Source organism: Strigops habroptila, chromosome 11 (genome assembly GCF_004027225.2).
Source record: "Strigops habroptila isolate Jane chromosome 11, bStrHab1.2.pri, whole genome shotgun sequence".
NCBI lineage: Eukaryota > Metazoa > Chordata > Aves > Psittaciformes > Psittacidae > Strigops > Strigops habroptila.
The window spans coordinates 17634929-17646746 of NC_046360.1; the positions used below are offsets into that span (position 1 = coordinate 17634929).

Genomic DNA, 11818 nt, shown 5'->3' on the forward strand with positions numbered 1-11818 from the left:
TTCCTTTGCTTTTTAATTTATTGCTAAGACTACAAAACCGAATCAGAGATCTGACAGGCAAGCTGGATTCCTTCCTTGTCATACCCTAGCAATAAAGAGCTGTAGGAAAAACTCGCTTAACCCTTCTGCCTAATGAAAACCATGCAGAGCTCTGTCTCCTGAAGCTGTTTGTGCTCAGCAGTAGGGAGAGAGGAGAGGGCAGGGCAAGGGCAGGGAACCAGCACTGACTGAGCTTGTACCTTCATTGAACTTGCACCTTCAAAAACTAGGCGGTGCTTTAAATAAACCCAAGTACATTTAATACACCTTTTTTTCAGCAATGAAACCCAAAACCAATTTCTAGTAAAATTCAGGTGCTAATTAGATTGTTAATGTCACTGTTAGATTCTCCATGACTATTTAAACTGACTGGATAAAAGGCAAAAGCTTTAACAGAGCAAAATCAGAGGCTTGGTTTGATTCTCTTCTTTCTGCTGCAGTCCCAGTCTCACTTCCCAGCCTTTGCACACTCCCCAGGGATTCTGTCTGTCACTGGCTGACCTGAAATTTTGGTTTTAGCTTCCTCTATTTCTACCCAAATTCCCATAGTAAGCCTCGGCCATTTATCACCCTGAGCCTCAGCCTTCTTTCCTTGATCTCCAGGCTGTCTCCACCTGATTGTAAGGCATTTGATATATATAATCTTCTTTCAAATCCTTACTATTTAACAAAGGTAAATGCTGTGGCTCTGCTCCTACCTATTCCAACTGCCAGACTGCCAGGGCAGTAAATAGGCAAATATTTTGCTTGGCAGCCCTGGTTGCAGTAGGAACATTGTTTTGCAAACTGAATTTAATGTCCAGAGCAATGAGTTGCTTTGTATAATGCACTACAAATTATACAGGAAAGTATGCTCAGTTTCCTGTACCTAGGATGGAAAGAAAATTACTATAAATCCCATAAAAATGTTAAATCAGTGTATCGGTTGATGGCATTGCTCCTGTAAAATGAGGGACAAACTGGTAGCTGCAGTTTGAGTATATACATGTGAAAATCAAAGCCCATTACATTCACAGAAATGAGATTACTTGACCAGAACCCTGAAGTGCGGAACAGAATTCTCCCTTCCTTGTTACAAGGCAAAGATGACAAACCAGTATACATTGTATTTTACTGATGTATTTACAGTGTGCCAAGAAAATACTAAAGCTGCTGTTGTAATCTTAACAGACAGACACAACCACGTCAATATTGCCCATAAATCCTTGTGTGGTGTGAAAAATATATGTGGTTTATTCTGCTTCTGGAGAGCTAAATGAAAAATTGCTCCATCTTTCTCCCAGAGCAGCTCCCTGTGCTATTGTGCAATGGAAAGATATTTCAGCACAGTGTAAACTTGGAACTGGATTTCAAAACTGTTGGGTTTTTTTCTTCATGGTTAATGCTGCTGTTATGCAGAAAAGAATAGTCTTTGCTTGTACCAAGCCCCTGTTGGGCTTCATGGCCCAGAGACCTTTGCACAGGGAAGATGTGATGCAGTATTTGTATATCACAGACACACACACCCTTTACCTTTCACTTAGAATCACAGAATCCCAGACTGGTTTGTGCTGGAAGGGACCTTAAAGCTCATCCATTTCCAACCCTCTGCCACGTGCAGGGACACCTTCCACTAGAGCAGGTTGCTCCAAGCCCCTGTGTCCAACCTGGCCTTGAACACTGCCAGGGAGGGGGCAGCCACAGCTTCTCTGGGCACCCTGTGCCAGCACCTCAGCGCTCACAGCAGCTCCTACTGGGAGGGAGATTCCAAGGCACAATCCTCCTTCCAGCCCCGTTACTGTAAGAATATTTCCTGCATTACTGTAAGTACCAGTGGGTTTTCCCAAGAGGTGGCAGTGGCCTTCTTGTCGTTTGGCCTAACCAGTCACAAAGACTCAAAAGGCCAGTTTAGAGTTGAAGGCAGTTTAGAGAACAGATTAAAAACTCATAATAAAACAAAAATAGAACATTTTTCATTCCTCCATTTAAGGTGTTTATTAACAGTTGTATTTGACCAGAATACTCACAGCTTCAAGTAAGTCCAGGACCATCAGGTCCCATTTTCAAGTAACCAGCTCTCTGCAAGACCTTGGAAATCTGGCCGCTGCTTGGAGCAAACCAGAGCTATTTTTTGGTAAGGCAAAGAACAAGTTGGTAGCAGTTGGTTCAACAATATCATTCCCAGAGCTGCCTCCTGCAGCCCCATCCCAGCACTGTACCGCTGGCTGTGTTTCTCATCCTGACATTTCTATGCTCAGCTGAGAAGTGCTGCTCTGGGATCCCTTCAGTCCCCGAGGAGAGTTCAGTTCCTCATTACCTCCAAACAATCCTCCTTTTTTGCCCCTTACCTTATTCTCTTTGCTGCCTTCAGCAGAAGTACAAATGAAGGTTATCTGTACCGGCTCGCTGGCCTGTGAGCTGTCTGCAGGCACCCAGAGTGGGGAGCCAGTCCCTTTGATCTACTTTTCTTGCATTCAGGCTCCAGCCCTGTGTGGGTTGGCGGGGCTTCATTAGACCTGCAGCCTCTTGGACTTCATTTTGCACCTACAGCTCAGCTCCTTAGAGAAATTCTGCATGACTGACTCAACAGCATAAGCATTTTAAACGTGCTTTGGACACAGAGGGTGCCTCTTTGCAAATTCTGCTGGGCACACTCCTCTTCCCACATTGTTCTTGCTGCAGGTTGAGTGCATGGTGGCTGTCCTTGCAAGCTGGCCTCCATCCTGGGCGATACTCGACGACACGGCCACCACTGTCACTGCTGACAGTTGAAGCAGCCTCTGGCACTCGCGCAACCATATAAATTACATGTGTCTCCTCATTTTGTTCATGCAGCTAGTGGAAATGTTTCGTGGCTACAAAAGATTTTATACAACTCGACTGAGGGTCTTTAGGCTTGGTTTTGCTTATTTCTTCATGTTCTATATGGAGGAATCTGATGTCTGGGGGAATTAGGCGGCTACAGAAGAAGTTTTACCATACAGCTGGTTCTGGAGCTGCTTAGGCCTCTGGAGGCAGGAGAAAGCTGAGGCTTTGCATACGGCATGCTCTGAAATTCTTCTTTATCACATTCCCATTCCCCACCAGCAGCACAGGCATTTCTGACACAGCAGTGGCCAACTGGCAGGCGCCCGCAGAGATCAAAGCCTTCCCCACAGCTCCATGGCTCTCCAGTGGACCGCTCGCTGCAGGTCAGGCCAGTGCTTTGTGCTGTGAATTGTGTGACCCTCATGAACCTGCTGAATCAGGACCAGAAACATGTTTGTCCCATCCTCACATCTGTGAAGTCTACAAAGAGCAAGGCTATTTTTCATTAATTGCTAACTATTCCTCTTGGCAAGCGCCTTCTCCTCCCACTTTTATTCACTTGGAAAAAATTATCAAAAGCCCATTTACTCCAACACTACAATGGGGCTGAGAGTATGTCCCTAGTTTCTCTTCCAAATTCCCATACAAGCTATCAAATGTTGGCACGTAACAACAACTAATCCAGCATATCAGCCGCTTGAAATCTGAGATAACTATAATTTTAAAGATATTATTTAAGTGATGCTTAGTGGTCAGTCAAAACCAGCACCATGTCTCAAAGAAAGAGCTGCAAGCCCAGCTGTAACCAGGCATGGTGAGGAAAAGCAGGCAAGCCCATCTTTCACTTACAGGAAGAGACTGTTTCTGTGAGGACAGCACAGCTATCGTGGCGACAGGGTTTTGGATGCTGGCTTCAGTTAGCCACATCTGGGGCTTTCCAGATCACTCAGCTCTGTATGTCATAGGCCGGCCCTGATGTAAAGCTGCTACACCCTCCTGCATCATCAGCTTCTCACTCCCCCTGCTTCCAAGCCCTGTTTTGCACCACACAGGACAAGATGGACAGGAAACCCACATCCGAGAAACACGGGTACTGTTTCAGAACCACAGAAACACTGTTCCAGTGGGAGCTCTGTCCTGGTGCCCACATCTTCCTCCACAGATGTAAAAATTGAATGCTTTGGGTGTCTCTGGTATTTCCTGCCAAGGCAGAAGTATGAAACATTCTGCCGATTGCTCTAGCCCAGACTTTAGAGCTCTGCAGCCTCCCAGCAGTGGCAGTGCTGACTTCTGTTTTCAGTTTTCAACACAGTTCGATGTGTCAGGCTGTGAATATGCTTCTGATACAAAAATGTACCTTTCTCCTTTCCTTCATTTCATGCTAATTTGCCTTTTCACTTGACATAACTAGTTTCTTCTCACTGGTATTTACAAATTTAAATATTTTTTCCTTTTTAGTCATCCATTAAATATCTGGTTTGTCTTTAGTTAGAGTGGAAAGAGGCACAGCCATTTCCTTGTTGCCTGGGAAACTCATCTAAGAGTTTTCACCAGATTAACATGTCAGCAGGGTCCTCTTTTAGACATTACCCCAAGATAACTGAGGGTTGCAGCAGCCCAACAGCCCCTGTCTGAAATTCTCCTTCTCCACTTCTCAGGAGTGAAGGTTACACCAAGACCACGAGACAAGTGATGCACTTGCTTGCTGGAGAGGAGGGAGACAAGAGCGATGCTCAGAGGTCCATGTCATGGTATCATTATCTAAGCAATCCTCAGTCTAACCCACAACATCTTGCAGGTGATTCCTTTTTCCGCCACCCTCTTCCACAAGACTCAAATCACAGCGTGCAAAATGGTTTGGATACAGCAGAAGCTGTGCCTCCTAAGCCTCTCCAGGCCTTAAGAAATGAGGCTATGCCAGTTTCAGGGCACTCCATATAGCTCAAGGGCTTTGTTTTAACTCGTCTCTTTCTATTTCTTAATATCTTCCACTTCTCAAAGTAATTTCACTTAATTAGTATAGGTGGTTGGGTGGTTGGTTTTTTTCTCCCTCATCCCCAAGTTGTCTCTGGATCACAGAGTTATTTTTGCTCAGCAGATAACACCTTCAGAGCTGACTGAGCAGAACTTCCCTTCTCCCAGCAACTGGAGTTTAAGTTCTGATTCTGATTTGGTAGATTTGGGAGAAATATTCCTATTTTAACTTATAAAAACTTGAAAGGGAAAAAAACCCCAAATGTAATTAGTAATTGCATATTCTGAGCCCCTCATAAAGCACTCAGTAAATGTGTCCTCCCCAACATAAGCAGATCATCAGTGATAACTGTCAGCTCCTTCTGGATAGCTGGCTGCTCCTTTCACTGTCTGACCATTCCAATAGAGGTCTTTAAAAAGCAGTGACCCAGAATAAACATGTAATTAGAAATGCTGCCTGTTTATGAGCTGTCATTTGACATTCCTGAGACTCAAAATAACCTCTTTGTAAAATATCCGTCATTTTTGTCACTGACTGCTAACATTGGCATAGTGATAGAATTCATGTCTCATATGTAATATTGTATTAAGATCCATTAGAAAGAGCAAAAGCTCTCTAAATTTAAAACCATTGTAAATAGAATTTCCTCAGTATGTTCGTTCATTGAATGATCAAAGCAATCCAAATTGGAAATAACAAAATACTGTATAGAGTGTAATTACATAGAGAATATGTTAAAAATGCAATGCAAAATCTGTGTAACTACATGTGCCAAAACCACAGCACAACAGTCTGTAAGAGCATATTGTGTACATGTGTACCAGTCTAACAAATCTTTGGGGACAAAAAGGCATCTACCAGAGCACAGGATAGTATTTCATCACCAGCCACCACCTTTGGGCAACATTCCATGTCCTTGTCAAGTTTTATATTAAATATATTGTACCTAGAGGATGAGAAAGATGTAAGAAAAATCTTGACAATGAAGAAAAGGAGTTCTGTACTTTCTTTTGAGTTAGTAGTTCATGAAATGCCTTCAAGGCCTCTCTTTCAATTTTGTGCTACAATGCTGGAAGTCCATGCAGCTGACATCCCATACAGCCCTAAGTGGTGTCAGCGCTCCCAAGGCAGCAGTTACGGGACCAGAGTGGGTTTGGCCTCCTGGTATTTTTTCTTTTTTTCCTTTCTTCCCCTCCTCCCCCAGCTGCCAGGTCCTGTGCAGGTCTGTGCTGGTCCTGAGCTTCAGCTGATCTGGCTGACCTACACTTGCCCCAGGGCACAGAGGAGCTGTACCACGCACCATCAACTGACCCCTTCTTTCTGTGGCTGAAGAACAAGGTGCACTGCAGCAGTGCTGGCACGAGCATGGGGCTGCTTTTGCAAAGAAGCACAAGGGAATTCACATAGAGCCTGGCCAGGTTGAGCAGCCAGATCTTGTGCAGTTATCAGTTAGACTTACAGAGGCTGGAGGCAAGGATCACCCAACACCTCCCAGCGAAACAGCACATATCATCAGCTGGAAAATATTGTACGGGAAGCTACTGTTGTTGCAGTGTTTGCTCAGACTATCAGAAGGCCAAGAGGGGTTTTCCCCCACCAGGTTATTTTGGCTGCTGGGGTACCAGGGCTGCCAGGGAACTGCTGCAGCAACCACCAGCAGCAAAACGGTTCCTGCATATGGAAAAACACCTCAGGGATGACATTCATCTCATCTCTGTTCCTGCTGACTAAGGGTCCTTCATAGGTATAGGAGAAGAGGTTTTGTTCTTTAACCGGGCTATTACTTCTTTTCAGTCATCTCCAACCAAGTCACCTCATTAAACTGAACTTAGGCTATCCTGGAGGCATATGGATTTGGTTTGGTTTAGAATGGTATTTGGCCCTTTTCTTTCTCACCTAACTTCACCATTGCATCCTGTGTGCACTGCTGGTGAGTCCCATGTGCTTCCCAGTGGTGTGCTGCATCAGTTTCGAAGTTTTAAGGCCCATATACCTTTGAAGTGGTTATGGTGCCCAGAACAAAGACATTCTCATCCCTTGACACACTGCACTGCTGAGGAATTTTGTCTACCAGATGGACTGCAAAGTGAAGTATTGCCACAGACGAGAACTAATTTATGATTTCCATTAACTCCTGCCACCAACCACACTAACTGGCATTTATCAGCAAAGAATGGATGAACAATTAGTCACAGGAATAAAAACAAGGGAGTAGACCCTTGAAATTGAAAGAGGATTATTACTGCTTACAAATCAAAATTATATTGGCTTCTTTTTAAGAGATTAGGTGGAGAATTTGTAGGAGACTATGCCAAGAGCTCAAACATGAACCCGCTTAATTGTGGGAAAAAATTATAATGGGTCTATGTGCTTTGGTGGGTACTGTCAAACTACTGCTGTATGAGACGTTCTTCCAAGATTTAAGTGATGAGGATGAATTGCCTTCAGCCCTTATTGCCAAATAGTCATTAATTTGTACAGTTATTAGGGGGAATTTCAGCATAAGAGGAAGATGGAATCCAGCTCTGGGACAGGCAAAGAAAGCAGCCCCAGCCCTCCCATGTGTCCAACAGCCCAAGTTCCCACGATCTTCCCTCAGAAAAGGACGTGTTCAAGTTCTGCTGCACTCGAAATCACTTGAACATGGCCCCACGGGGAAAAGTGCTTATTGTAGCCCACTGAGCCCATGCAAAGCCAGTGTCAGTGTCCCTCCCGTCTGCACCACCTGGGCTGCATCCCAGGGGCTCTGCAGAGCTGGGCTCCAGGAACATGAGTTTGTCTGTCATCCCAACAGTTCCGGTCATTTCTGCAGGTTACACTCGGAGCACAGCGTTTCTGGGTTAAAAGATCAGATCTGTAAAACACTGATAGGAGGGAAATATTCCCTGTGGGTTTTCAAAGAATTCCAGAGTACTTCCCTGAACTATGGTTTAGACCATTTTCTTAATGGAATGCAGCTGGCTTAATGAACAGGAATAGTCAAGAATCGTTTATTCAGTGACTGATGGGAGGAAGTTTCCCAAATAATATAGTTATATTCTGTGAAAATAATCTATTAATGAAGGCATTTATTCATAAGAAGTATGTTCAACAATGGTGGTGAAAATTAATCAAACACGTTATTAGCAATTATTATTCCACCATTTCTAATTGAGAGATAAAATGTCCTTTAGCTATAGTTTCTCTGTGAAGTGCATAGGGAAATAATTATTCAGGTGCCCGCTCCAAAAATAGCTCAGCAGATTTCAGGGGCAATGGATGCATCAAACAATATGAATTAAACCCATTCTGGCTAAAAATGGCAATGTTCTCCTTGGGGTTTCTGCTGCTTTCTAGTTATTTTGCATTATTAATTTGGAGTAATGCTTACACAGAATACCAACAGGAATTTGACAGGAAATTAATGTAGTGACTCTCCCCAGAGATCTTCAATGTTGCTAAGCCCATTTTTCCTTACCCAGAGTTAATGAATAATGATCTCCTTGGCAATGGTTCCTGGAGTAGAGGCTTGTACTTTGGTTCCTGTTAAATACAGAAAAATAAGAAGTGTCAGATAACGTAGGTATCGGGGGATTTATCTAAAGAAACTTGGTGAGTAAATACCCTCCAATGCAATGAGTCATTTGCTTGCTCCAAACTGTTAGGAATATTAATATAGCTAACTTCAGTTTTAAAGAAAGTTTTATATACAAGTTACATTTATTCCTGTTCATTCTAAAGATCCTTTGATGTCTCTTCCACATCCAAAAGCAGCACTCCCTCCTCCCTACATCCAGTTCAGAAGTCCAGGGGTTTCTTTCATTCTTTCTTTCTCAAGTTGCAGGACAGCTTCTTTCATAGGTGCTGCTCTGGTATTTCATCACTGAATTCATTGCAGGTGCAAAGGTGAGCGCTGGAAGTCGTTTTCCCGTTGCTCTTGTGCTAAGGAGAAGCTGGCCTCAGGGGCAAACTCACTTGGAGCAGGATTCCCTTGCAAAGCCTGAACCGCTGAGCTCAAGCTGAACACCCACTGAAGCTAAAAGGCCATTGGTTATATCCCACTTGCTGTCTGCCGTGGGACAGGGCTGCGGTGACTCCCGGAGCAAGCTCCACTTGTTGCTTCTCAATGTGCAACACCCCAGTACTAGTGTTCTGCAGGCCAGGCTCTGAGACACCCCTGAGCTGTCAGTGGCTTCAGGCACGAGAGTGAGACCACGGTGGGTATCCTGATCTCCATCCCCTCCAGTGCATTGCAATGGGACCAGAAGGGCACAACAGCCATTCCCAGGATCAGAGCAGTCCTTACTTTACAGGCTGATCCTTAATATCCACCCCAAGGAGACGCAGAATGACAGTGTGCTCTCCCAAAGTAGATAATACTGTGTTCTCCAGAGAATATTCTTCATCATCATCAGATGTCCCCAGCTAAATGCTAGTGCCAAATTAGATCCAAAGCTAATTTATTTTTGCTCCACAGCTACCTCCAATAATCCCCTTTAGCCACCCACTCAAGAAGAGCTTGAAGAGGCAGAAGAGGATGCTCAGGACCTTGTGTGGTAGGGGACCAACCAATGTGCAACTTCACCATCACTGAGTGTGAGAAGGGCTGAATGCATAAAATCTAAACAGTGTGAAGGGCAGGTTTGCACCCGTGGTGGTGCCGAGCTGTGTCCCTGCTGCCCTTCCAAGCACCACAGGCACTGCATGGCTCAGCATCCACCGAGACCCACGTCAGCACGGCTTGGCTCAGCACATCCCACCAACAACCAAACAAATGCTTTTCCATCAGTTTTCCACATGTGCTGCAACAGCAATAATGTATGTAGATCAGATCAAACCTTATATAAACTTTTGCATAGACTAGCAATGTGTGATCTAGCATCATTTTCCAATTTTATATGTATTAAAGGATGTGATATGCTAACCCCCTTTGAAATGCTCTCATTTTTAATGCATGGCATAAATAAGGTTGGTTGGGGTTTTTTTTCAATAAACATTTAGAATGACAGTGCTGCCACAAGAGAATTCTTTTTACAAATCCCTTCTCTACACCCTAAAAGGCAACTTACTCAGAATTATCCATTTCAACAGGGATTGCAGCAGCAGCGAGTCCCAGAAAACACCAGGGAAATTAAAATTGAAGTCAGGAATACAAACATAAAATACATACACTGCTTAAAATGCAGGTCCAGATCTGAAAAACTGATCTTACCCATCTGGAACTGTACTTCTACTGTTAGTGCCACAGGGAGACAATACACTCACATTCATTTCTGCCCATGTCCATGAGGCCCTGGGGACTTTGAGGGATGCAGTGATGCAGCTGGTTTGTGATGGCTCTCACGAAGGCTGGTTACTATGGTCTGGGGCTTCGCAGAGGTGAGACTAGAAGTAAGCACGAGAAACCGTTTCCCAGTATTTCTCTTGCATGGATTATAACTGAGTTTTTCCACATCGAGGGTTGTGTTTTGCTTATTCCTTCTCCTTTTTTAAAACAATATTCTATAGTTGCACTTTGATTTACTTTAGTAACTAACAAATGTACTTGTAAACTCCTTTTTATCTGGTCTCTGTCTACATATCCCTCTAATTAAACCTTTCAAGAACCACTTATGCTAGAACTGGTTCTTGAACCACTGCAAGGTAAAATTATCTTATAAAAAAAAGGCAAAAAAACCAATCTCCATCCTATAAAGCCTTCGAATTAGCTGAACCACACTGGGCTCTGTCACCTGGATCTGTGGGAGGAGCCTGGCAGAAGTAGCCCAAAGAGGTTGGTGATAGTCTAGAAAATGAGTTGCAAGTAGACAGGAAGGGGCAGAGACTCCAAACTGTGCTCTAAGCTCTGCTGTCAGACCACATCCCCCCTCAGGGGACTCCCCACAACCCCACATGATGGGGCTGAGGGGAACACCCCAGAAAGGGCTGAGCTCTCCATCCTGCTGTTGGATATCTGACCCTGAAGAAGTGGCTTCACCTCTCCAGCCTCTGCTTTCTCTCCTGAGGGTACCACATGCCTGCTGTCCGTACCACCTGGAGGTGAGCAGAGGACAGAGGATGAAGCAAGAGCAAAGGCAGACAGTGCGCAGTGAATGCTCTTGTGCAAGCATACACCACCTCTCTGTAGGATGCCAAAAACCAGATGTGGTTTTGAAGTTCAGCCATCCCTCAAACACGGCAGTATCTGTAAATTCAGCCCTCTAATCATGAAGAGCAAGAGCAAAGAGATCAATCCATCCAGCCCACTGGGCACTGACCCGTATTTGATAAACTCTGATAGATGTCATTAAGTCCAGGTTTCTGTTTGGAGAGTTCATTCTCCTCCTCAAATAAAAAGCAAACTCAAATGAAAAGGTAAATGTACAAAAGGATCTTGCTTACCCCGAGGTCTCTGGTGGGTGCTGAAGAGCTCTGAATAATTCAGAGGGCAGCTCTCCTCTGCCATCTGCATCCAGCTTTCCTTTGCCTGGGCACAGACTGGGGAATCATCACCTTTGCGGTAACTTCAGATAACACTCTGAACTTGCGCAATGTTACTGCTGCTGCTCAGACTCCCTTGCAAAGATCAGCAAGTTCAGAGCCCGGGCGGTGGCTTTGGCAAGGACTGCAAGGTGAGGCTGGCAGAGCTCAGCCAGAGGTGGGAGATAAATCCAACTGAAGTGACCCCCTTGAGGTAACTCCAACATGCGGCTGAGGGCAACATCAAACCAAAGCCTGTCTCTTGTCCCTGCAAAACCAGTTATCACTAAAAAGAGACAGTTTGTTTCTAAAATACTTTGGGGAAATCATGGCCATGGAGCCACTCCATCAAAGCTGGGGTTTTCCTTCAGTGTGTGGAGGTGCCTTCCCCAGCAGAGCACTGGCTCCTGCCCACTCCTGTTGAGAGAGGAGCACAACTAAGCCTTATGCACCAGTTTATTATCACTGTGCAGGAGCTCATCACTGTGACTGCCCATCAGCAGTCGCTTCAGACCTGATGGAGTAATCACTGAGAGCTTAATTAGGGAGGTGCTCATACGTTGTAATGCATGGATCACT

General features: G+C 44.6%; 1 long non-coding RNA gene across 2 annotated transcripts; it reads right to left on the reverse strand.

Moving 5' to 3' along the window:
• Window positions 1–3874: 3874 nt before the first annotated feature.
• On the reverse strand, window positions 3875–11482 carry LOC115614408. 2 transcript variants are annotated; one of them, XR_003993715.1, is made up of 3 exons: window positions 11162–11482; window positions 8259–8323; window positions 3875–4026 (listed from the first exon to the last, which is right to left on the reverse strand). It is a non-coding gene; the product is annotated as an uncharacterized LOC115614408 (long non-coding RNA). The 2 variants fall into 2 exon arrangements; XR_003993716.1 differs by lacking the exon at window positions 3875–4026 and adding an exon at window positions 4913–4991.
• Between the last annotated feature and the right edge of the window lie 336 nt (window positions 11483–11818).